Here is a 23,316-nt window from a genome sequence, read left to right as displayed (position 1 = left end):
ACCTGAGGTGTGGCCGTTTGGCTAGTGAAGGTGTAACCCTTAGTGTCAGCACCTAGCCCCAGAAATAGAACCCTCCTGTGAATTCCATACGCCAGTGTCAATCAGTATGGTGTGTGCCAGGGTGTGTGTGATGGGATGGGGGGAGTGTTTGTTAATTAAGTGGCCTATCTGGACCCAGGTCACGATGCCAACACAGCACTGACGTGTTGGGAGACATGGCCATCTGCCTTCCTTAGGATGAGGAGCTGCAGGAGGTGTGTGTGTGGCTGCTGTTACATGGGATCTGTTTCTTAGCCTGCACGTGTCACTTGATTGACACAAAGCGTCTCTGTCTTCATACTTCCTGTTGTTGTAGCCTTTCCTTTAACATAATGGCATTCTGTCATCTATTCCATAGAAGGCCTGAACATGTTTGAGTCAGGAACTTTTTGTACATTATAGTGGTTGTGTAGTGCGATTTGTGTTGTTCATTGGATTTGTCCTGATGTTCTTTATTTATTTATTTGTTTACTTGTTTGACATTTTACTGCATTGTTAGGAGCTAGTAACAAGCATTTCGCTGCACCCGCTATAACATCTGCTAAACCTGTGTACGCGGAAAATACATTTTGATTTGATTTGATTTAGAGGAAGGAGAGTTTAGGTTTGCAGTGACTGTGTGGACCGAGGCTTTCTGACATTCATCCCAGTGGAAATGGGGAGAGGAGAAACTTTCACTGGAAAGTAGCACAAGGATCATGTGTCTGTGCATGTGTGTTTACAGTACACAGATGTATACATGTGCATTCAGCTATAGGATCTTAATTTGAGCACTTTATTGCTGAGAAATTTTCTACACAGAAGGAAATGCAAACTTGTAATGTATTAGATGTTTAAAAAGGCTTCTAAAGTTTGGAATTTCCACTTAAAAATGTAAGACTTGATATTGCCATAACAGAAACTGTATCAGCCCCTACAAAACATGTCCATTAGTTATAATCCACATAATAATTCACATTTCCTGTTGCTGCAGGATTACTTTCCTGCTGTAGCAAACTTGCTCAAATTAAGATCCTACATCTGTACGTGTGTTTTCTTTTGGGTCTTAGTGAGGAGTGTGAGGAGTGTGCAGTGTTGGTCTGAGTTTTCCCAGTGTGCCACTAATGTAAAGACCATATGGAGCAGGCAGCCAGCAGTCCGGGCCATGCCCACTCCTACATGCCTAGCTGGTGCACGATTCAGGATCTCTCTCCCCCTGCCACCTCATCAACCACCTAGCCACCCACCCTCCATGCCACTGTACCAGATATATGGCAGGGACTCAGGGTATAAAGTGGTCCTCACCCAGAATGCTAACCACTCTTGGCATATAGTTGTAAACACATATACATTACATGCATAATGCATTCCCATAGGCTTCCCTGTTCCCTGTAGGGCACCTGAATATGAGTTTGTTCCTGCTGAGGAATGACCTAATTTCCCCGCATGCACCAAAAAGCACTAAGCAGCCCCCAGTATGTGACTTCCCCTGACCTTCATCCATCTGAAGCCCATAGGAGCGGACCTGTTATAGTATGGATACACCCAGAAACACTCTAACTTTTAGTTATTTGAGTTATTCCGTTCTGATATTACAGTGTGGGTAAAACAGTTTTAATCTAACTTGCCATGTTAGGCAATGGCAAGTTAGTAAATCTATGTGACTGTGCGAGGAATCCAGTACTGTAGATTGACTGTGTTCTTTGGTAGCATGTTCAATATGGGTCTGTGTTCAAATATCTCTATGGAGTGTCTCTAGCCCAGCCATCCCCGTGTAGCCGAGGCCCAGCAGAACCAGTCTATGACCTGCCTTATCGTGATGGCGATACACTCATAGAAAAAAAGGTGCTATCTAGAACCAAAAAGGGTTATTCGGCTGTCCCCATAGGAGAACCCTTTAAAGAACCCCTTTTGGTCCCAGGTAGAACCCTTTTGGTCCCAGGTAGAACCCTTTTGGTCCCAGGTAGAACCCTTGCCACAGAGGGTTCTATATGGAACCCAAAATAGTTCTACTTAGAACCAAAAAGGGTACTACTTGGAACCAAAAAGGGTTATCCTATGGGGACAGCCGCAGAACCCTTTTTCTAAGAGTGTAGAGATGATGGGGGTATATGTGTTTTGACTCACCATGAAGTAGACCAGGGATAGGCAACTTTGATGGGGGTGGGGGCCACAAGAAATCTGAAGTCATCATGAGGGTTCACAGTACCCACAGCCACACAGAGCCGGCCCTGGCCTTTTGGGGGCCCTATTCACTGCATCTATACAGTGTATTTGACAATAAAACATAAATATATTTTTTATACTATTCTAACACTCAACAGTAAGTTGAGACCCTGACTGAGTTCCTACAAATGGGGGCTACATGGTCACCCGTTGCCCATCCCTGAAGTAGAGCAACACAAACAAGCTCCAGCCTGGTGAACTCAGCCTTTAGCATTCAGCAGTCTCTCTCTCCCTCTCTAATTCTCTCGCTCTCCATTTCCCCTCTCCTCTCCACTTCGGGGACAAGGAAAATGGTTTCATGGGGTCATTTTCAGAAGTCTGTGATCTGTCTCTCCTCACTGTTTTCCCAAATCCTGAGTTGGTGGAGTTTAGGACAGAAGGGTGGAATGCAGGGTAAGGTTGTTACACACTTGAACCTCTGTCTTCAGCCCAACATGTTGCTACGTTACACAGAGTGCCAGATCGGCCTAAGATACTGGCTGGGTAATGGAGGATGCATAATGGAGGATGCATAATGGAGGATGCATAATGGAGGATGCATACAGTGTGTGGTTGATGTATGTTTCCGTGTGTTGAGAGGGAGAAATGGGGAGAGAGAGAAAAAAACTAACGAGAGAGATGTAGGAAAAGAGATGGAGATAATCAAAGAAAAGGGGGAAGCATATAGAAACCAAGAAAGAGACTGACATAAAGTGAAAGAAAGAAACAGTGCATACCGTAGAAAAAGAGAGCTGGACCAAGAAGAAAAGAAGCGAGAGATGGCTGGCATTGTAAAGGTCAATGTTTGTGTGACCGTGTTAAGAACTGGTGAGGCTGAGGATAATTATGTGTCTGAGCTCAACACTCTCCTCCACAGTCCACACACTCGTGGAAAGACTGCCTGTCCATCAAACACTAGAGGGTCCAGTGTGAAATAAATAACAGGGCAGAGTATACACACACACAGACAGAAATGCACATACAGTATACAGCAGATGCATGTACACACATAAATTACAACCCCAATCCCTCGTCTTCTCACTAAAGCAATTCCACCATAATTTGCCACATATTTGCTCATATTTCCACACTGTATGCATTTGTTATATTGCAGTATAATATCCTGTCTATGTTCCTATTCTTTATATTTAGAATTCTCAATCAGTCTCATAACTCAAAGTATCTTTGATCTGAACTTCCCAACCAGAGTATTAATAGCCTATTAGTGAATAGTGCTGAAACTGTTGTTTTTGGGAGGTATGCCTGTCTGTGTGCCTGTGCATGCATGTGTGTGTGTACATGTGTGTGTGTGCAGTGAGTGTGGCCTTGCTCGCCCCCTGCGGTATTGTTTTGCTGGACTTGCTAAGCATTTATGAGGTAATTGAGGTTGGCTGGGGCTGCAGAGCTAGTGATAAGGCCTGTCTCCAGACCCATTATTAATGTTCCACGCTTGACTGGGGCTCCAGAGGGGCCCACAGACCTGCAAGCAGCCTAATTGGAAGAACTGGATCTGTTTAGGGAGAATTCTGATAACTTTCAGAACTGTGTGTGTGTGTTTGTGGATTTGTGTGTGTGTGTGTGTGTGTGTGTGTGTGTGTGTGTGTGTGTGTGTGTGTGTGTGTGTGTGTGTGTGTGTGTGTGTGTGTGTGTGTGTGTGTGTGTGTGTGTGTGTGTGTGTGTGTGTGTGTGGATTTGTGTGTGTGTGTGTGGATTTGTGTGTGTGTGTGTGTGTGTGTGTGTGTGTGTGTGTGTGTGTGTGTGTGTGTGTGTGTGTGTGTGTGTGTGTGTGTGTGTGTGTGTGTGTGTGTGTGTGTATGTGGATTTGTGCTTGTTTTTGTGTGTGTGGATTTGTGCTTGTTTTTGTGTGTGTGGATTTGTGCTTGTTTTTGTGTGTGTGGATTTGTGCTTGTTTTTGTGTGTGTCTACTTGGGGTGTGTGTGCTGCATGTGGGTGTGTTTGGCAGATTGAGCCCCATTATTTGATCTCTTACTGTATGTTGTATTTGGGAAAAGCACATTACACAGCTGAACAACACCCCTGGAAATTCCCACAGCCTGAAGAACATAGAATAGGAAGGCTGCCAATATCATTATTTAAAATGTTCCTAATGTTGTATTGCAAATTGCATTTATTTCAAACTTCCACATCAGCCAGCACTAAGAAATATGAGATGTCATGAAGCTATGAAGTAGTATCTGCCTTTCCTTTACATCGGGTCCCAGGGAGAGACCACTGTTTGCTCTGGTTCAATGTTAGTGTGTGGTGAAAAATAGCTTTACCTCTCCCCCATCTCTGACCCCATGGAGACTGTAGCCACGACGACCCTGTGGTGTCTGTCTGTGTCTGCGTCATAAAACAGCACGTAAAGAGAGGCCCTCCTTTGAATCTGGACAATGACCTCAAACTTGTCGCTCTCTGAAACACCCCTCTGCCGTTGTGGTGGTCGAAAAAAATCAACTGCGGGAGAGACTTCCTGCACATTGGTTTAGGTGTGAGTGCGTGTCGGGAGGCACATTTTTTTTTTGCCATGGAGAAGGGAAGGGGGGCTATAGGGAGTGTGGGTTGGGTTTGGTTTTGAGTGTTGGTCTTTAAAATTCCTTCCTGCCTGAGCTCTGATGTCATCGGTGGACGTCCCCCACCCCCCACAGACAGCACTGCATGAGGCTGAAAATTGTTCCGCCCACAAACACGCAGAGAAAATAGAAAACACATTTATGCTATTAATGAATCACTTCGACCGCAAAACCATCTTTCCCCCTACATGCAAACACAGACAGATATACCCAGTAACCTCTCTTTTTGTTTGTGAATCACTTCTTAAGCGGTTGGGGCAAAGAAATCAATCATGTGCAACCAGCAGTACACAATGGCCGACCCCCCTAAGAGACAGCAATAGCACAGCGTGATTCTGTTTGGCTACAAGTCAATATATTGAAAATGTGCCCCATCGGTTTTCTTATTTTGTTGCTCAGCTGTTTTTCCCAGAATAAAGGTCTTCCATTTGCAGGTGATTATGCCTGTCCCCAGTGTCATCACTGTGTGTCAGAGCTGTGTGGTTCCCTGCTGGTCTGAGGACAGGACTATTCCCTTCCTAATGAAGGACACTGAGCTGGAACCACGTTAATGTGATGCCTCGCCTTAAATCATGTTCCAAGCTTTGTCATGTTGTATAATCATCGGCTCTATTCTTGCTCGCTCTCACTCTCTTTCTCTCTCTCTCTCACACACACACACACACACACACACACACACACACACACACACACACACACACACACACACACACACACACACACACACACACACACACACACACACACACCTCCCCCACATCTCACATAACCCAAATCTGTCACATTCCACATTAAACAAAGATGCTACAACATGGGTGTGTTTTGTATTATTGTATCACACAGCCAAAGCCTCCTCTTCTAAGTAAGAACAAAAAAAACAGACACTACCACACAATCCCTTTTGAGCTGCTGAGTTTTTGTTCTCTAAAGTTCATTGTAATGTTCTCAGTCATTTCTCATCACATTTGTATGGTGTGACACTGGTACAGTAAAAGCTGTCCCTGTCAAGCTGCTGTGTATGTCCCTGTCACAGAGAGAGAGCCTTCAAATGGGAGGACAGGCAGGACACAGTGACAGTGGTGAGTCACTGCTGGGGGTTAATGTCACCTCCAGGCAATTAGCTGCCTCTCAGTGTGATACAGGGATCAGACAATGAAAGAGACGCAGAATGAATCACCACTGAGACACAGAATGAATCACCACCTAATTACTCTCCCTTAGTCCGTACCACACTGCATCGATCCCGTCACATTCTGATTCTTGCACTGTTTTATTAGACTGATTATGGGCTGTTTATCATAATTTCCACATCTGAGACTTTAGTCCACGGCCATTTTCTTGGTTGTTATGGTACATTATGGTTGATGTAGCGCTTTAGGTGGCCATATGTATTCAGCTGGATACATTCTGAGGTGGCGGGGGTGGAGAGCTTTTCTCAAGGACACAGCAGAAATACCTGACCTTGATGTGGCTGACAGGAAAGTCCAGCCCCTTAGTCTCATATCCACACTTCTGCATTCTCTCCCTGTATTTTGTTGATTTTCTCTAACCCACCAACGTCCCTATTCTATGGACGACAACTTTATTTTTATCTGTGCAATTCGTATGTACAATCAGCACAAAATAGTATCAGTGCGAAATAGTACGCAAATGTATGTCCTCACTACTGTAAGTCGCTCTGGATAAGAGCTTCTGCTAAATGACTCAAATGTAAATGTGGTTGATACACAGTACGATGTATCTCTTTGCATCCCCCTACCCCTATTGCTGTGGGATAGGACGTTCTCTTTCTAAGCCCAGCCTATACCCGGCACCCATCAGTGACTGTCCCTCTGGATGTGTGTTGTGCTGTAGTTACAGTATGTACCTGATCTCTGGGCTGAGGTTTGGCTGAACCGTGGACTGTGGTCTGGTCCCACCCACCACAGGGACACCAGATGTGGCGGGCCCACCTCACAGGCCAACCAGTGGCTGGTTAGTGGCCGACTACACACACACTAGCAGTGGTGTAATGGGGGCTATACGCAGGTATATGACGTATACACGTTGTTTTTCAGTGAGCTTTGCGTATACTCACTTCTTAATCGCCACTCTTGCGTATCAAAGTAGTGTAGTAAAATATATAATCCTGATTTATTTTCACAAACACTGGATAGTTGCAGTGAAATGTGTTGTTTCACAGGGCCAGCCATAGTAGTATGGCGCCCCTAGAGCAAATTAGAGTAAAGTGCCTTGCTCAAGGGCACATCAACAGATTTTTCACCTTGTCAGCTTAGGTATTTGAACCAGTGACCTTTGGGTTACTGGCCCAATGCTCTAACCGCTAAGCTACCTGTCACTCTAGGTACACACTGTATCAATTATGTAGAACAATAAAGAAATCATGCACAAAGTAGCCTACACAAATGCAAAGCACGTGAAATATATTAATGTGAAACGCACACATAGTCTAGTTTCAGCAGTATATCATCTGTCAGGCAGCAAGAGCATGCTGCTCTCATCTGGTTGCCGCATATGGAGCAGCTCACAGAAGAATGACATCGGTAGCCGGTAGGGTAGGAAAGACGTTTCAACTTATGAGATCTACCAGTAAATGCTAACTAAGGCAACAATGGGTATGTAAACCAGGTATTGAAAAGTTTGGTCCGGAGTCTTGGTTAGTAAGCTATTCAGTCATCATGCTCTGTTTGAATGAACATTTCTAAAGGCTTTCCCCAAAAATCTTCCCAATTAAATGTTGATTACAAAGTAGGCCTACCTGACATGATATCATGTTGGTTTGTATCAGTTGGGGGGGGCATTTGTTTTGCAAACTCTGCCAACATGTACTACACCAGCTCCAACTGGTGGCCACGGGTGAATTTATTTGGCCCCCTAAGGTTTCTGAGCAATTTTTTTTTTAATAATAATTTTTAAAAGAAAAAAACAATTAATTGTTGGACATAAAAGATTGTAAAAACCAGCACAAAGTGATTTTAATTTTGGAAATCTGTTCCAAAGTATTCCCACACATAATATAGAGATATATGTCATTGTATACAAATGTCAGCAAGGTTTAAATTATTATGTTTTAATCAAATACATTGTTGTACAGAAACACCACTAGCTAAATGGTCTCTTGCTAGGCGCTCAACTAAATAAAATAAATCCCATACCTCATTGTTTCCTGATATGATTTAAGCACTGCTGTGGACTTAGAACATCAATTTTCTTAATTTTTTTCTATAACAAAAGTGTGATATTAAGAGTGAACCTGAAAATAAAAAGTTTTCACACGTGGCGCCTTCGTCGGGCGTTCTGTTTGGGATTTGGGGTAAAATGAAACTATACCCACTTCTCCAGGCACCACTAAACCCCTGCACACTAGACATGGTCCCAGAGGAGCAACTGCACTAAACACCGACTGGGGTTCAGAGCAATGTTCCCTCTAAGCTGCGTGCGCACGCCAGCTCCCCAGGACTGCCGCGCAGAAATATTAGCCAACAGAAAGAAGCACGAGATTGAATTTCACTCAACTTTCTGGAGCAGTGGTCACCAACCGTTCGATTGCGATCGACTGGTCGATCTCCAAGCCATTTCTAGTCGATCGCCAACCATTTATGTAAAAACAATAGTGTTCCTATTTTTTGGCGGTAGGTATACCCGATTCAGCTGCCCTGCGAACCAGTTAGGCCAACTGTTGCCATCAACAAGTTGTATTCAACACTTTTATAAGCCATAAAATATGCGTTCTTCCAATTTCCACTCAGCGCTACAATAAGCACTGCAGCAGTAATGAATGAGAAGGAAAGTGTATCTATAGGCTTGCACTGTTAACACTGGCAAAGTTTCCCTTTACTGTGGCAATTGTGATCGAATCAAAGTAATATTAGCCACTTTCAATGCAACATACCGAAACAACAAAAAACTATGCAAGAGATTTTATTGTAGGCAGAACACATCAGAGTAGGATTCTATTGCATTGACATGCACTACTCAGCCATACTCTAGTCTACACAGACCGGTGTGGCGTTAACAATCAGAGATGCAGTAGGCCTGTAAAAAGCCCATCCTGCTCCCCTCCTCTCTACGTAACTTTCCCTCACAGTCCCTTCAGTTTCCCTTGAGTGCCATTAGTTTGGCTGTTCAGCCTACCTTAGTTATCCCTCAGCCATCATAGCCCTGCCATTCCCAACCAATCAGAGCGCTTGGAAAGGCGCACCTGGACTATGCATCCAACCACTCAGGCCAGAGTGTTATCGTTGTCTGAAGAACGAAGACGCACATTTCTGAGGACAATTTGTATTGTGGACAGTAACAAGAATATCTGAATGTGGTGCGTGCATCGAAATAAACCGAATTCATTTGAATTAACATAAGTACTATTACACCAAGATTCACTACCTGTCAAGATTCATGTTATATGACAAAAGTGTGTAGAAGTAAAAACCCTGAAAAGAGAAGCATCAGCATTGTTCTTACCGGACATCCTGTGGAGGATCAGAACCCAAATCACAGTCAGTATAATTGTACTAGCGGGTGAGGGCATTCACAGCTGACCGCTCAGACGGGTGATCACATACCAGCCAACCTTTTTACAAGGCCTATATGCAAATAGACCTTTGCCATATATGGATCTGTGCCATTTACTTTAACTTGGACTGTGTTTCCAGCATGAGCGGTTGTGAGTAGATGCAGTTGTTTTGAGATCAAAGCGAGAGCTGCATGTAGACACGTACACATGTTGTTCATATCCTTTGCTAGTTGTTTTAGATCTATTGTAGTCAGTAATAGGGGAGTGATTGCTTCCTACAAGAGCACAAAATGTATACATTTCTAGCCATCTTTGAAAAGTGAGTCAGGTAAAGAGCTTTTTTTTGTCTTAAAGGGTAAGTGTTATATTTTGAGACAGACTTGAATAAGATAAGTAGCCAATAGGCAGAGGTTATTTGTCTGATTCTATGTAATAAAGGTATGGGAATAAGAATGCATTTTATTTTGCATCAAACAGCGCAAAAACATTTTCAGTCACCTTCTTGTCTGAAGGACAAGTGGATAAACAGGTTAATGTCAAGCCCTGCTTTTTTAAAAATATTTCATGGAATATAGGCCTAAATTGAACACGTCACATTAGCTGCTACTGTAGGCTGAATGATAGAACAGCTATTTCCATTTTAAAATGTTATGGGATGCATTTTCTCCATTGTTTTTGATGGTAGGCCACTCAGAAAGGCCTACACTATGACCAAATAGCCACCGTAGCCTACATGGCCACTGTTAAAACTGTAACTTACATTTAAATTTTCACAAGGTTCAAGTTTGCGCTCAGCAGACTTGAAATTTGCTCCGTGCCAAAAAATGTTTGAGGGAACATTGGTTGAGAGTGAGGTTAACAGAAAATAATGCTGTCTGTTTTAGGCTTAAAGTTAATCAATGTCATTGACTTCTTTGACTGCCTGTATGTGACACATTGAACTTGGCTTCCTATCATATACTGTAGGATATCGTGACTTTTGATCATAGGTGTGTTTCTTAGGTTTGTCCATACAAATTGCCCATGTAGTCCATAAAGTCTACTTTGGCTTTGTCTGTGTTTTTCTTTTATTTACAATATGTACATAAACTCAGCAAAAAAAGAAAGGGTTTAAACACTGTTTCCCATGCTTGTTCAATGAACCATAAACAATTAATGAACATGAACCTGTGGGACGGTCGTTAAGACACTAACAGCTTAAAGATGGAAGGCAATTAAGGTCACAGTTATGAAGACTTAGGACACTAAAGAGGCTGTTCTACTGACTCTGAAAAACACCAAATGACAGATGCCCAGGATCTCTGCTCATCTGCGTGAACGTGCCTTAGGCATGCTGTAAGGAGGCATGAGGACTGCAGATGTGGCCAGGGCATTAAATTGCAATGTCTGTACTGTGAGACGCCTAAGACAGCGATACAGGGAGACAGGACGGACAGCTGATCGTCCTCGCAGTGGCAGACCACATGTTAACAACACCTGCACAGGATCGGTACATCCGAACATCACACCTGCGGGACAGGTACAGGATGGCAACAACTCCCCGAGTTACACCAGGAACGCACAATCCCTCCATCAGTGCTCAGACTGTCCGCAATCGGCTGAGACAGGCTGGACTGGGGGCTTGTAGGCCTGTTGTAAGGCAGATCCTCACCAGACATCACCGGCAACAACGTCGCCTATGGGCACAAACCCACTGTCGCTGGACCAGACAGGACTGGCAAAAAGTGCTCTTCACTGACAAGTTGCGGTTTTGTCTCGCAAAGGGTGATGGTCTGATTCGCGTTTATCGTTGAAGGAATGGGCATTACACAGAGGCCTGTACTCTGGAGCGGGATCGATTTGCAGGTGGCGGTCCATCATGGTCTGGGGCCGGTGTGTCACAGCATCATCGGACTAAGCTTGTTGTCATTGCAGGCAATCTCAACGCTGTGTGTTACAGGGAAGACATCCTCCTCCCTCATGTGGTAATCTTCCTGCAGGCTCATCCTGACATGACCCTCCAGCATGACAATACCACCAGACATACTGCTCGTTCTGTGCTGAGTTTGTGAGCCCATGGAGGGCTTCCCCAAGTTTAAAAGATGTGTTTGTGGTTCGACACAGGATCTATAAAGTTTACCCAGCTTGCTAGCCAAGGGGGTGCCACATTTCACCCCTCTGCTCTAAAATGGTAATTTGCAGCTGAGAATGCTGGGAGTGTGAAGGGGCTTGTTATGGAATCCCTGCTTGGTTGGTTTCTCTGTCTCCTCTCTCTCTCTTTCCCTCTATCTTTCTCTCTCGCTCTGTTTCTCTCTGTCTGGCGCTCTCTCTTTCTCGCTCTCTGTCTCGCTCTCTCGTTCAATTCAATTTAAGGGCTTTATTGACATGGGAAACATATGTTTACATTGCCAAAGCAAGTGAAATAGATAATAAGCAAATGTGAAATTAACAACAAAATAAAATTACACTCACAAAAGTTCCAAAATAAAAAAGACATTTCAAACGTCATTGTGCAAATACTTAAAGTACAAAAGGGAAAATAAATAAACTTAAATATTGGTTCTATTTACAATGGTGTTTGTTCTTGACTGGTTGCCCTTTTGTGGCAAGAGGTATCACACATCTCACTGCTGTGATGGCACACTGTCGTATTTCACCCAATAGATATGGGAGTTTATCAAAATTGGATTTTTTTTTTCAAAGTCTTTGTGGGTCTGTGTAATCTGAGGGAAATGTGTGTCTCCAATATGGTCACACATTTGGCAGGAGGTTAGGAAGTGCAGCTCAGTTTCCACCTCATTTTGTGGGCAGTGTGCACATACTGCATGTCTTCTCTTGAGAGCCAGGTCTGCCTACAGCGACCTTTCTCAATAGCAAGGCTATGCTCACTGAGTCTATACATAGTCAAAGCTTTCATTAAGTTTGGGTCAGTCACAGTGTTCAGGTATTATTCCACTGTGTACTCTCTGTTTAGGGCCAAATAGCATTCTACTTTGCTCAGTTTTTTTGTTGATTCTTTCCAAGTATTTATATTTTTGTTTTCTCGTGATTTGGTTGGGCTTATTGTGTTGCTGTCCTGGTTTTGTGAACAGAGCCCCAGGACCAGCTTGCTTAGGGGACTCTTATCCAGGTCCATCTCTCTGTAGGTGATGGCTTTGTTATGGAAGGTTTGTGAATCGCTTCCTTTTAGGTGGTTGAAGAATTTAACGACTCTTTTCTGGATTTTGATAATTAGCGGGTATCGGCCTTATTCTGCTCTGCATGCATTATTTGGTCTTTTACGTTGTACACAGAGGATATTTTTGCATATTTTGAATGCAGAGTCTCAATTTGGTGTTGTTCCCATTTTGTGAATTCTTGCTTGGTGATCGGACCCCAGACCTCACAACATAAAGGGCAATGGGTTCTATAACTGATTCAAGTATTTTTTGCCAGGTCGTAATTGGTATGTCGAATTTTATGTTCCTTTTGATGGCATAGACGGCCCTTCTTGCCGTGTTAACAACTTTGTGGAAGTTACCTGTGGTGCTAATATTTAGGCCGAGGTATGTATCATTTTTGTGTGCTCTAGGGCGACGGAGTCTAGATTTGAATTTATATTTGTGGTCCTGGCAAATTGACTTTTTTTGTAACACCATTATTTTTGTCTTACTGAGATTTACTATCTGAGATTTACTATAGGTCTGACAGAATCTGTGCAAAACATCTAGGTGCTGCTGTAGGCCCTCCTTGGTTCGGGACAGCAGCACCAGATCCTCAGCAAACAGTAGACATTTGACTTTAGATTCTAGTATGGTGAGGCCGGGTGCTGCAGACTGTTCTAGTGCCCTCGCCAATTCGTTGATATAAATGTTGAGGAGGGTGGGGCTTAAGCTGCATCCCTGTCACACCCCATGGCCCTGTGGAAGGAAATTGTATGTTTTTTGCCAATTTTAACCACACACTTGTTGTTTGTGTACATGGATTTTATAATGCGTATGTTTTTCCCCCAACACCACTTTCCTTCAATTTGTATAGCAGACCCTCATGCCAAATTGAGTCAAAAGCTTTTTTTGAAATCAACAAAGCATGAGAAGACTTTGCCTTTGTTTTGGTTTGTTTCTTTGTCAATTAGTGTGTGCAGGATGAATATGTGGTCTGTCGTACAGTAATTTGCTCAGTACAATGTTTTCGCTGAGGAAATGTATGAGTCTGCTGTTATTGATAATGCAGAGAATTTTCCCAAGGTTGCTGTTGACGTATATTTACATTTACATTACATTTAAGTCATTTAGCAGACGCTCTTATCCAGAGCGACTTACAAATTGGTGCATTCACCTTATGACATCAAGTGGAACAGCCACTTTACAACAGTGCATCTAAATCTTTTAAGGGGGGGGGGGGGGGTCAGAAGGATTACTTTATCCTATCCTAGGTATTCCTTAAAGAGGTGGGGTTTCAGGTGTCTCCGGAAGGTGGTGATTGACTCCGCTGTCCTGGCGTCGTGAGGGAGTTTGTTCCACCATTGGGGGGCCACGCATATTCCACGGTAGTTATTGGGGTCAAATTTGTCTCCACTTTAGTGGATTGGGGTGATCAGTCCTTGGTTCCAAGTATTGGGGAAGATGCCAGAGCTAAGGTTGACGTTAAAGAGTTTTTATGTATAGCCAATTGGAATTTGCGGTCTGTATATGTTATCATTTCATTTAGGATACCATGAACACCACAGGCCTTATTTAGTTTGAAGGGTTTGTATTTTGTCCTGTAGTTCATTCAATGTAATTGGAGAATCCAGTGGGTTCTGGTAGTCTTTAATAGTTGATTCTAGAATTTGTATTTGATCGTGTATATGTTTTTGCTGTTTGTTCTTTGTTATAGGGCTAAAAAGATTGGAGACGTTGTTTATCCATACATCTCTATTTTGGATAGAACTCTTTGTGTTGTTGTTTGTTTTCCAATTTTCCCAGAAGCGGTTAGAGTCTATGGATTCTTCAATTACATTGAGCTGATTTCTGACGTGCTGTTCCCCCTTTTTCCGTAGTTTATTTCTGCATTGTTTTAGTGATTCACCATAGTGAAGGTGGTGTAGGCTCAGGTTTTCTGGGTCTCTATGTTTTTGGTTGGATAGGCTTCTCAATTTCTTTCTTAGGTTTTTGCATTTTTCATCAAACCATTTGTCATTGTTGTTCATTTTCTTAGGTTTTCTGCTTTACATTTTTTATTTGATAGGGAAGCTGAGAGGTCAAATATATTTAGGTTTACACCTTCACTATTACAGTGAAACATTTTGTCCAGGAAATTATCTAAAAAGGATTGAATTTGTTGTTGCCTAATTGTTTTTTGGTAGGTTTCCACACTACTTTTCTTCCTGTCTTAATATTATTTCAGTTCCTTTGGCTTTGATGCCTCATGATTGAGTATTTCTCTGTTCAAGTAGACCATGACTTTGCTGTGATCTGATAGGGTTGTCGGTGGGCTCACTGTGAACGCTTTGAAAGACTCTGTGTTGAGGTCAGTGATAAAGTAGTCTACAGTACAACTGCCAAGAGATGAGCTATAGGTGTACTTACCGTAGGAGTCCCCTCGAAGCCTACCATTGACTATACCCAGCATATGACAGAGCTGCAGGAGTTGTGACCCGTTTTTGTTGATTATGTTGTCGTAGTTGTGCCTAGTGGGTCATATAGACATTTAAGTCATTTAGCAGACGCTCTTATCCAGAGCGACTTACAAATTGGTGCATTCACCTTATGACGAGGGAATGCTGTCACCTTCAGGTAGGTAAACGACTACTACCTTTGAGAGACTAGTCAAGGACCATATCACCTCCACCCTACCTGACACCCTAGACCCACTCCAATTTGCTTACCGACCCAATAGGTCCACAGACGGCGCAATCGCAACCACACTGCACACTGCTCTAACCCATCTGGACAAGAGGAATACCTATGTGAGAATGCTGTTCATCGACTACAGCTCAGCATTAGTACCCTCCAAACTCGTCATCAAGCTCGAGACCCTGGGTCTCGACCCCGCCCTGTGCAACTGGGTCCTGGACTTCCTGACGGGCCGCCCCCAGGTGGTGAGGGTAGGTAACAACATCTCCACCCTGCTGATCCTCAACACTGGGGCCCCACAAGGGTGCGTTCTGAGCCCTCTCCTGTACTCCCTGTTCACCCACGACTGCGTGGCCATGCACGCCTCCAACTCAATCATGAAGTTTGAGGACGACACTACAGTGGTAGGCTTGATTACCAACAACGACGAGACGGCCTACAGGGAGGAGGTGAGGGCCCTCGGAGTGTGGTGTCAGGAAAATAACCTCACACTCAACGTCAACAAAACAAAGGAGATGATTGTGGACTTCAGGAAAAAGCAGAGGGAGCACCCCCCCTATCCACATCGACGGGACAGTAGTGGAGAAGGTGGAAAGTTTTAAGTTCCTCGGTGTACACATCACGGACAAACTGAATTGGTCCACCCACACAGACAGCGTTGTGAAGAAGGCGCAGCAGCGCCTCTTCAACCTCAGGAGGCTGAAGAAATTCGGCTTGTCACCAAAAGCACTCACAAACTTCTACAGATGCACAATCGAGAGCATCCTGTCGGGCTGTATCAAAAATGTATCACTAGCCACTTTAAACAATGCCACTTAATATAATGTTTACATACCCTACATTACTCATCTCATATGTATATGTATATACTGTACTCTATATCATCTACTGCATCTTGCCATCTTTATGTAATACATGTATCACTAGCCACTTTAAACTATGCCACTTTATGTTTACATACCCTACATTACTCATCTCATATGTATAGACTGTACACTATACCATCTACTGCATCTTGCCTATGCCGTTCTGTACCATCACTCATTCATATATCTTTATGTACATATTCTTTATCCCTTTACACTTATGTGTATAAGGTAGTAGTTGTGGAATTGTTAGGTTAGATTACTTGTTGGTTATTACTGCATTGTCGGAACTAGAAGCACAAGCATTTCGCTACACTCGCATTAACATCTGCTAACCATGTGTATATGACAAATACAATTTGATTTGATTTGAAGTGTCTGTCCCCTTGTGTGCTGAGGGTGCCAGGTTCTTGTCCAGTTCTGGCATTTAGGTCGCCACAGACTAGTACATGTCCCTGGGTCTGGAAATGATTGATTTCCCCCTCCAGGATGGAGAAGCTGTCTTCATTATTATTATTATTATATATATATTTTAAATGTGACCTTTTATTTAACTAGGCAAAGTATGGGGATTCTAGTGTTGCACACAGGAGGACATTTTTCTCTGTTGAGAATTTCTAACCAAATGTAAAATGTTCCTGTTTTGATTAATTTAATAGTGAGTTAGGTCTGCTCTATATCAAATGATCATACCCCCTGAGTCCCTTCCCTGTTTCACACCTGGTCGTTTGGTGAATGGGACTACCAGCTCTCTTTAACCTAGAGGGCAACTAGTGGGTCCATCTCCTCTATACAATGTTTCTTGTAGGATTACGATGTCTGTATTTCCGATTTCTTTGGTGAAGTCCAGGTTCCTGCTCTTTAAGCCAAAGGCAGACGACTTCAGGCCTTGGATATTCCAGGATGAGATAGTGAAGGCTTTGCGTTCCATAAAGTGTCCAATGTTGTTAGTCTTGTGGTTTGGCCTCAGACCAGTAAGTGTGAGCAGAGCCTGCACAGTATCTGGTACATGCCATTGGCTTGGGCTAGTATAAAAGTGGGGGTTGAGCCTGTTTGCCTGCTCACTACCTGGTCGTATGTGTGCCTTTCATGATGAGGCCCTATTTACGGAAGTGGGGGGGGGGTGGGGTGGGCAGGAGCGGCATAGGTCTGATCTGAGGGGGCCTATATGGGGTGTGGGCATGGTTGGTTTGGGGGGGTATTGATTGGTTGGGATGTGGATGTGGTGCTGCGGTCTGGATATAGGTAGGTCCTCTCGGTGTGGGTCCTCTATATGTAGCTCCTGGGAGGGGGGGGGGTCCCGTAGGTCTGGGAGAGTGTCTTGCTGGTCTGGGCGGGGTGTCTAATGATCTGTTGCTCCTGTGTGAGGTGTTGGGGCTGTGGTTGAGGGCGATGTCCTTTGGAGTCCTGGCGAAGGTGGGCACTGCTGCCTTGTATAGGTGGACCTGGTCGTAAAGGCTGTTCAAGTCCAGGGTAGAGTGGTGGGCCGGGTAAACATTTGGTTTTGAGGCAGTCACAGGAAATACTTGCATTTACCTGCTGTATGGTAGCATGGTGGAAGTCTTTTCATGGTAGCAGGGTGGAGATAACCACTTGTGCGTTGGGGAAAGTAGAACAAGCTTTATCAATCATTCCCTTGAGTGCTGTGGCCACCGTTTCCTGCTGTGCTCTCAAGTTGTTTGTGCCTGTGTGTATTACGTGGCTGGGTGACCCTAGTTGGTCCTCAGACAGAAGGTCTAGGGCGCGCTGGGTTTTTGGACACCAGAGTTTAGACGCTGTGTGTTTGGGAAAAAGTTTATTTTCTTCTATATAGTTCGTAAGGAGTACAATCTGTGGTTTGTGTTTGTCCTCAGTGGGTGTGGGGGAGGGGTTGTCAGGGGGCTGTCGTGTCTTTGGCATCCTTAACATGAAGACTGTTATTTTATCAAATCAATTCTCTGTAAGTATTACATAATTATTACATTATTATTACATAATTACATATACATAATTTCACAAATAGTTTCATCTTTACTCATTCATTTTATACAACAATTAGATGCAAGCCTCACAACTGAGACTCTTGTATAAACAGAGTTATGGTAATGTGGCTGTATTGTCTCATGAGTTTCACAAACATTAAACGAAATGGACCGGTCGTAGCTGGATTCTCCCCCGACCGTGTACACATTCTCCAAAACATGGACATTGTTCTGTGATGTGGAAGAGGTTCCTATGTTCTCCTGTGAAACTTTCTCTCTATACTGTGTCGTGGCAGAATCAGATGTAGCTAAGTAACATTAGATAGATAAGATGTTATTTTCATCATATGCTTCTTCTCGATCCATATAAAACGTAAGAAATGCTTAGGTACTCACATAGAACTTTAAAGATCCACATAGGATTGGTCCAATGTTCACACAGAACATAATTAAAAGGTTACCCACACAGAGTCAACCTAACCCGCTCACACAGAACGTTATACAAATATTACCTAGTGATATAAACAAAATACTCACACAGAGTAACCCAGGGCATACCCGGCTAGCACATTTAAAATAATTGGAATTCACCACTTCTGAGGGTCACTTAGACAGTCACACAGACACACAGAATGAGGTCCTTCTCCCAATAGGGCTTCACCAAGTACCATGTTTCACACAGAACACACAGTCACCCTGGCCCCTCACCCCCACAGACTGCACCAATCCCCACTGTGATCAATTCAGTGTCAGAACGGATCTAGTCGCCCGCAACCGAACAATAGCAGAGTATTCTTTGAGTCCGCAAACTTTCAGATTACTCTCCTCTGACTCGTCCCTGTTTACGCTTCCAAGGTACCCTCTCTTTCAAAGGAATACACTCAGAGCCCACGTAACAGAGGCTTATCTAAAAACTCGACTTCAAGTGTGTGTGGTTCGCTCACCTCTTTCTCAAAAAATAACTCCGTTTGAGATGTGGTATCCACTCGGCTCGCTGCCTCTCAGATCAAAGGTTGGTCCATCTGCTTCGTTCCCGAAGTGTGGTTTCCCTGAGATCCCAAGTTTAAGGGATCCCTCGTGCACGATTTATTTACCTAGATCGTCAGGAACGGTCACCGAGTGAAGATTCACATCCTGTTCGTGACGCCAAATGTCGTGGTAATTTCCTGTATTAATCCATTGTTGAGAAAAATAAAAACCATAACATAGAAATGCTCCCTAAGTTACATGAGAACCAGTCCTCCTCCCCTTCTGATATTCGACATAGCACCACATGGGTTAACATATACATTGACATATGAAGACAAGCCTGACCTCTCCCCTCTCTGGCCCCAAGTTACTAATCCCTAGCTCAGAAGGGAAAATGCACTGTCAATCCTATAGTCCAGAGGGCCCCATTCTAATGACAAGTATCTCACAAGCATATGATGAAAATAACATCTTATCTATCTATGTTACTTAGCTAAATCTGATTCTGCCACGACAACTGTCTGGCCATGAGGAGAGAGACTCCTCTAGGAATTTATGACCTGCATAACAGAGCCTGGGTGTAGGGGAAAGAGAGAGAGGTGGTGAGAGAGGGGGATGGTACTCGCTTTCCCCAAAGAGGGCCACGTCATGACAGGGCTATCAGGGTGGCTGACAGGGGGGGTGCTCAGAGGGGTTGGCATCCCCTGGGTTTGGGCTTCCTCACTATACTATACTTTGCTTACTTATGCTTAGAATAGAACAAATTCAACAGGAGTGAACTTGCATCAACAGATTAAAGACTTCTCAAATATTATTTTTGAGAAATATGTAATAATTTGCACATACTAAATGCATCTCAGATGGCAGGGTTCATGTGTTGTTCAAGCTTTTGTGCAACACTCAGATTCCTGCTATGTCATGATGTTTTCCAATTTGGGAGACATCTTATACTGCTTGTTTGTATTTTTAGATTTATCTAACCATTTCTCGTGATCATCTATACATTTTCACGTTTTTTTTAAGAAACTGAAGCTGCTCTCTCAGTTAATACTTTTCCCAGCCTTTTCCAATGTATTGATTGGAAATGGTTAAGGAAATGGATGTCCTCGCCTGTGTCCACATGAAAGACTGAAGGCTCTGCGTTTTGTGAGTAATCAATAGAGTTTAAGGTGAGATGAAACAGTGGGCTGATCAGGTCTGTGGCCTTAGGGGACACAGAGGGACCAGGCTTGGTCAGGCCAGCTGAATACTAATATACCTCTGATCAAAGGGCACATTAATGCCAGGTATACTATCAATTCAATTCAAAGGGCTTTATTGGCATGGCAACCATATGTTTACATTGCCAAAGCAAGTGAAATAGATAATGAACAAAAGTGAAATAAACAATAGAATATTAACAGTAAACATGACACACTTTGGAGGAATAGAGACATTTCAAATGTAATATTATGGCTATGTACAGTGTTAAAACGATGTGCAAATAGTTAAAGTACCAAAGGGAAAATAAATAAATACATAAATATTGGTTGTATTTACAGTGTTGTTTGTTCTTCACTGGTTGACATTTTCTTGTGACAACACTGGTAATTCACCCAATAGATATAGGAGTTAATCAAAATTGGATTTGTTTTCAAAATCTTTGTTGGTCTGTGTAATCTGAGGGAAATATGTCTCTAATATGGTCACACATTTGGCAGGAGGTTAGGAAGTGCAGCTCAGTTTCCACCTCATTTTGTGGGCACTGTGCACATAGCCTGTCTTCTCTTGAGAGCCAGGTCTGCCTATGGTGGCCGGTCTGCCTACGGTGGCCTCTCTCAATAGCAAGGCTATGCTCACTGAGTCTGTACATAGTCCAAAGCTTTCCTCACTCTCTCCCTGGAGGTGTCAGCACAGCAGAGCGCCCTAGGGCCCATGGGAAGTCATATTGACTGAGGGCGGTGATTTAGTGATGGCCAAGGGCTCTGCACTGTGGGACAGAGATGAACTCTCATTGGTTGGTCCGTGTCAGTGACCTCACCCCTCCTGCCCCTGGTGTCACTGTGTAGATGAATGGCCTCCCTCTCAAAGCAGTAGGGGACATACAGAAGTCTTATGATGAAAAAAACAAAATGATCTGGCAATGGAAGATGTCAAATATATGATAAACTCAATGGGAAAATTTATTCTAATTACTTGTAGCCAGCCAAATCACAACTCCTGGTAGCACCATGTCAGATGAATGACTTCTCTTCCACTGCTTTTTATCTACAATTCTCTCTCTCTCTTTCCCTCTCCCCCTCTCTCGCTTTCCCTCTCCCCCTCTCTCGCTCTCTCTCTCTCTCATTCGTTCCCTCTGCATGTCTCTCTCTCTCTCCCTCTCGCAGTCTCTCTCTCTCTCCCTCCCTCTTGCAGTCTCTCTCTCCCTCTCGCAGTCTCTCTCTCTCTCCCTCTCGCAGTCTCTCTCGCAGTCTGTTTTCTCTGACCTCCTCGTCCTCTTTAAAGCTGGGTGGGCAGGCTGAGGGTCATTCAACTGGACTTCAGGCAGGGCTGTCTTCTGGCTGGCAGACCAGTAGCACTGCAGCCTGTATCTTAGCAGCAGGCTTTACTCTGCCCACTAGTACACTGGCCTACATACCAGAGCCGGCACCAAGCCACTAGTACACTGGCCTACATACCAGAGCCGGCACCAAGCCACTAGTACACTGGCCTACATACCAGAGCCGGCACCAAGCCACTAGTACACTGGCCTACATACCAGAGCCGGCACCAAGCCACTAGTACACTGGCCTACATACCAGAGCCGGCACCAAGCCACTAGTACACTGGCCTACATACCAGAGCCGGCACCAAGCCACTAGTACACTGGCCTACATACCAGAGCCGGCACCAAGCCACTAGTACACTGGCCTACATACCAGAGCCGGCACCAAGCCACTAGTACACTGGCCTACATACCAGAGCCGGCACCAAGCAACTAGTACACTGGCCTACATACCAGAGCCGGCACCAAGCCACTAGTACACTGGCCTACATACCAGAGCCGGCACCAAGCACATTTTTCTTCAATTCAAAACAAGGATTCATTCAATTGGATTTGGAATTCGGGCTAATTTTCCCGTAATGTAAAAGGGGCTTTTTGAAATCAAACTGCCGTGTCCAATTCCAATCCATTAAATGTTCTTATTTTGTAGTTTAGCCCAAGCTCTTCTGGAAAAGTATTGCACAATAAGAAAACAAATGATATGTGTAGTGAAGCTGATGGAAATGAGTAATATTCTCAGCTGGTCATGTGTATGTTTTATTGCTGATTGTGTGTATGTGAGTATTTTTCTGTATAAAGTGACTGGTGGGAACTACAGATGCTAGGCATAGCAACAGAGGTGAGAAGGAATCATTTGCAGTAGTTAAACATTCCACCCGCAAGTAAAAGGTCAACGAGTCCAACAAGTCAAAGGGCCTTTAGGGGATATCTAAAGAGGATTGAAGTCTTCAGAAGGAAAATCACTTTAACCCAAAACAGACCTCAACTGACATTCAGTTGCTAGGTTATATTTTTCTAATGATTGCACATATACACTGTGTAAAACTAGCGTGTAACAGAATGGGTGGAGCCTGAAACATTAGATTCATAACGTAGGCTTATGTAAAATGTGACAGCATTGCTATCTGATTTTCCTGGTCAATATTCCCACATCATACTGAACAGTCTATTTCTTGCCATTGATGTATGTGTTGCTATTTTAGAGAAACTCACACATGGATAGTTGGGAGACAGAAATGGCAACCGTAAGCAGCAAAATCACAGCCCACCAGTCCTTCAGAAATGTCAGCCTAGCTAAATGTCTGCTATATTACATCTCAGTACATTGTGTGCGCATGTGTGTTCTTTGAGATTTCACAGTATCTGGCTTGGTGGCACAGTCCTTCCAGGCTGTGGATTAAAACAGTGGGTTCATTGACGATACACTCTCTCATCCTCCCCTACCCCTAGGCACTGTTACCAACCAACCAACCCCATCCCAAACCCACTATTCCTCCAGTCTCCCTCCTTCGTCACAGGGGCTGCTTTGAGTAATCTCCATTCATAGTCACTGGCATTGTGCAGTGGAGGGAGCTGGAGAGGGCCTAGCAGGCAGTGGTCAAACGCTGAAAGAGTGCTACCCAGATGTGGGTCACAGTGGTCTGTGGCTTCAGGAAGGCAGGGGAGTGTTTGTTCTCCCTCTGCCGTGCAACCCTGGCTGGGCACACAGAGGACTATCTGTGCCTGGAGAAGCAAAGGAGCGCCGGCGCCTGCTGGGAGATAAACGCGCTGTGAAAAGCGTGCTAAGAGCGTGGAGGAGTGTGAAAGGGGCAGGACACAGGATATGCTTTAGAATAGCCAACCTTGTCTTCCCCCTCACACACACATGGATGGTGCTGTTCGCAGTTCAAATA

The 23,316-nt window shown here is 44.0% G+C and overlaps 1 protein-coding gene across 1 annotated transcript in view; it reads left to right on the top strand.

Moving 5' to 3' along the window:
- LOC129851026 (prickle-like protein 2) overlaps positions 1 to 23,316 on the top strand; it is a 63,625-nt gene that overhangs the window by 7,315 nt on the left and 32,994 nt on the right. The gene's annotated exons all lie outside the window — the stretch shown is intronic.

This window comes from Salvelinus fontinalis, chromosome 3 (assembly GCF_029448725.1).
Source record: "Salvelinus fontinalis isolate EN_2023a chromosome 3, ASM2944872v1, whole genome shotgun sequence".
Lineage (NCBI taxonomy): Eukaryota > Metazoa > Chordata > Actinopteri > Salmoniformes > Salmonidae > Salvelinus > Salvelinus fontinalis.
The sequence above is the reverse complement of the archived record's forward strand: the minus strand, read 5'-3'. Positions and strand labels throughout refer to the sequence as shown.